Source organism: Nuphar pumila, unplaced genomic scaffold, assembly GCF_984573655.1.
Source record: "Nuphar pumila unplaced genomic scaffold, dmNupPumi1.hap1.1 HAP1_SCAFFOLD_226, whole genome shotgun sequence".
In the NCBI taxonomy this organism is placed as follows: domain Eukaryota; kingdom Viridiplantae; phylum Streptophyta; class Magnoliopsida; order Nymphaeales; family Nymphaeaceae; genus Nuphar; species Nuphar pumila.
The window spans coordinates 22,731-26,522 of record NW_028323230.1 but is presented as its reverse complement, the minus strand read 5'-3'; the positions used below and the strand labels follow the sequence as shown (position 1 = coordinate 26,522).

The window sequence follows — 3,792 nt, the reverse complement described above, 5'->3', positions numbered from 1 at the left end:
CGTCATTCTGTCGTTTGCCTTCAGAATCTACTCGCAGCGGGCGCTCATGAAGCGCCATTTTGTCGAGATATTTGGCACTGTGATACTGTCTTCCCTTTTTTCTTTGTTCGCGACCGCGTTTGCTGCACGCGGCCTTGGCCTCGGCCCTGAGCTATCTAGGTCGCTGCTGTCTAGAAGTGTGACCGTGGCGCTGGCACTTCCCATGGCGACACAACTGAATGCGTCGCTGTCGTTGACGGCCGCGGCGGTATGCGTGACTGGACTGATCGGCGCCAACTTTGCGCAGTCCTTGCTGACCTTGTCAGGGTTCAAGGACCCAATCACTCGTGGCCTGGCAACTGCTGGAAGCGCACACGGCCTCGGGACTGCGGCGCTTGCTGTCAACGAGCCTGCTGCTCTACCTTTTTGCGCTCTGGCTTACGCATTGACGGGCATCACTTCCAATATGCTTGTGACTATCCCTGCTGTAAGGGGAGCCTTGTTGGCCATCACTGGGTGACCCCCATGGCCACAAGCTTGCTGGAAGCTAAGCATCTTGAACGTGCGGACATCACATGACTAGCAGAGACGGCCTGCATGCGAAGCGAGCAAACAATGTTGTAGATTGCTTGTATATATCCTTTAAATGTAATTGCTAGTTGCGGCATGGGAAGCGCGCTGGCGTCCAGTTTTTGCGCCACTTGCTCTCCCCTGCCTCCGCGTGCCCGCCCGCAGACCGTTCTGTCCGATACCGATTGTTTTCAATGACTGATCCGAATTGTGATGCTGCCTTGCCTGCTGCCGCCACTCTTGGCACTCTTCCTGCATTTCCTTTGTTGCCGCTTTATATTGCTATATGATCATCAATGTGTGTTGGTGGGAAGCGGTGGAGCGGTGCTTGTTGCCTATTCCCCAGGCCGAACAGCCTGGACACATTTCTCTTGCCGTGCTTCACGGCGGAGGGGACATGGGTGTGAATCCTGATTGCTTCTTTCGTTTGTTTAAGCCGCCTGGTGTCGCCGTGTTACACTTGCACAGCCTTCACAATCTTGGCACTGTGCACGCTGTTGACATGTCCAACACCGCGATTCCATCAGGAGCAGCTTTCCCGCTCGTTGGGTGCATGGGCTTGTATCTGCATTGAAATAATGATGGCTGCGGCAAGGGTGCGCTCAGCGCAACAGCAGTGCACACAATAAATCTGCTCAACATTTACGCAGTTCCACCGTCTGACGAGCGTGCGAATGCATTTGCGTGAGCTGCTGAATACCTTTTTAGAAGCCACTTGCAGGAATAGTTGTGTGCATAACAGGGAGAGCATCTGTCCAGCATCTGTCTAGACACCTATGTACAGGGTTGATTCGTGCGACGTAAACATGCCTCCTTCCGGGGTCGGATTCTAACGAGGCAATACTACTGTGTAGCGCATCGATATCACTGCTGGGTTGATCTGATGATATGGCACCTTTGTCGCAAAGTGTTTGTCGACAAAACTCAACGTCGACCGTTGTATGTGTTACTGATGATGAGTCTGTTGCCGCAGTTCTCCTGACTGAACAGCCCCTCGAATGGTTACCTACCTTGCTTCATGCTGGCAGACATGCACAAAGTTGACGACAACTTCCGCAAGAACTGTTTGCACGTAAAGCGATTGTATGAAATGCTGAGCTAGAGAAGCAACTGGACACACTCTGCCAACTTGTGCACGGGCGTTGGCGTGTTGTGCACATGGCAAATTTGTGCACATGCGCGCGCGAACAGCATGCCATGCAGGCAAATCCCGGTTTGCATAAAACTTGCTTCCTGAACCAGCTCATGGCTTACATCCTCGTTTCTACACCGCAGATTAGGCATGCTCAACATGGTGTTCTACAGTGTGGCACTTGCGCTGATGTGCGCTGTACTGGCATTTGGCGAAGGGGACGTCCATCTACGAGGTAACTTTCCTCAGCTGACGATTCATCATTTGCTTTACCTATCCTTGGTTGTTTTGTTGATGTGAAGGTCTGGAATGTGCATTTTTACTGCGTGCCATTGTCACGTGGGTACTTTTGTTGTGTAGTAACCCAGTACTGGCACTGCTCCCAAGTACTATCCCAAGTTGTTGGTTGCAGTCTTTCGTACAAGAATACACGTGCACTTCGTCTTCTTCATACATAAGTTGTCGTTCCAACCTCTCTCGGGTTCAGTTACGTATGCACCTCATTGGCACTCGCCAGGCACCTGCTGTGCACAGCGATGTAAAAACACTTTGACCGCCAATGCCTGGGATGAAACGACACTTGCAAGTTCGAGAGAACCACGAGTATTACAAATGTCCTGTCTGCTTTTCCCTCCTGACCAACCTGCATGTGCCGAGCATGGAAGGCCGACTACTATGTTGTGGAAACAAGGCGTCGCAATTTGAACGGAGATCCTTCCGAATTTCTCAACGCTATTGGCTACACCCCCACCCGTCACCCAGTATCTTGATTATGCTAGAGCGAATAACCTTGCCTGTTCAAGTGTAAGGTGTAAACACGTGCCTGGCGTTCCGTCTCTAGATTCAAAAACGGTGCACCCTGAAGAACTCTCCTAGTCCTTTGTCGTATGTTCGTTCACCAAGCAGCTTCACGCGCGAAGATGTCATTGTTCGCCGTGATGTCAATTTGACTCTCTACACCTGAATACCAATTGCACTGGTGATGAGGCGGTCCGCTACCGCGATTGCCGATCACCCAGCCGAAGACCCACCTATTGTGTGCAGGAGGCGCCTCATGCGGGGGACTCAACTGGAAAGGACCTCAGATCTGTGAGCCCGGCTTCGCCTGCGTTGCCCAAAACAAATTCTGGAGTCAATGCCTGCCTGTTTCGTTACCTGGAAGCCAACACATTGGCCGCTCTCTAAAGATCCGGCCTCGGGGCCAAGGGATCGAAGCATACCGAATCCTGCCCAAAGGTATCACTGGTTACGCCATTACAACGCGATTCTGGGACTGTTCCAAACCATCCTGCGCATGGGCCGGCAAGGCGCCAGTGACGAAGCCTGTCAGGGCGTGCTACCGGGATGGTGTCACAAAGGCTCCTTATGACTACCATGGCTTTACCTGCACAAAGCTCGCCCCGTGGAGGTCACGAAAAGATAAAGATCTCAGCTTTGGGTTTGCCGCGTACGCCGCTTATGGTGGCGAGGCTCGTGGATGCTGCGCCTGCTTCGAGCTGAAATTCTTGCGTCCGCCGCTCGTAGGCAAGAAAATGGTCGTCCAGATTGTCAACACGCACAACGGCCGTGCGCCGCAGACGTTCTTCGATCTGCAAGTGCCCGGCGGAGGCGTTGGCAACCAGAACTCATGCGCTGAGCAGTACTATGACTTCGGCCCACAGTGGGGTGCCCCTTACGGCGGCTTGGCGGGAAACACATGCTCAGCCCTCCCTGCTCCTCTCCATCGCGGCTGCGAGTGGCAATACTCGTGGCTGAAAGCCGCTGGAGTGCCCCAAGTGTCTTACAAGGAGGTCACCTGCCCTAAAGTGCTCCTCGCCAAGACGGGATGCCGCCGGACTTCGCATTAAAGCGTCCAATGGGTATGCAGTCAGCTGATAGAACTTGCCGCTCGGCCTTGTCTCGCTGGCAGCACATAGCAGGGAGATACGCAATCCATGTCTCTTGTCTCGCTGCCTGCTGAAGAATTGTAGGTAGCTCCTAGAGCTCTTTATGAGGTACCCTCATCTGGGTTGAAAGTGATCCAGTGCCCTTCGCGTTGGGCAGGTTGGGACTGCGCTACTAGCTAAAGATTGCATGTATAGCCATAAACTTGTTCTCAAGGGAATGAGCGG

General features: G+C 53.1%; 1 pseudogene; it reads left to right on the top strand.

The window, feature by feature from the left end:
* Window positions 1-835: 835 nt before the first annotated feature.
* Window positions 836-3,528, top strand: LOC149810682 (uncharacterized; annotated as a pseudogene).
* Window positions 3,529-3,792: the final 264 nt, after the last annotated feature.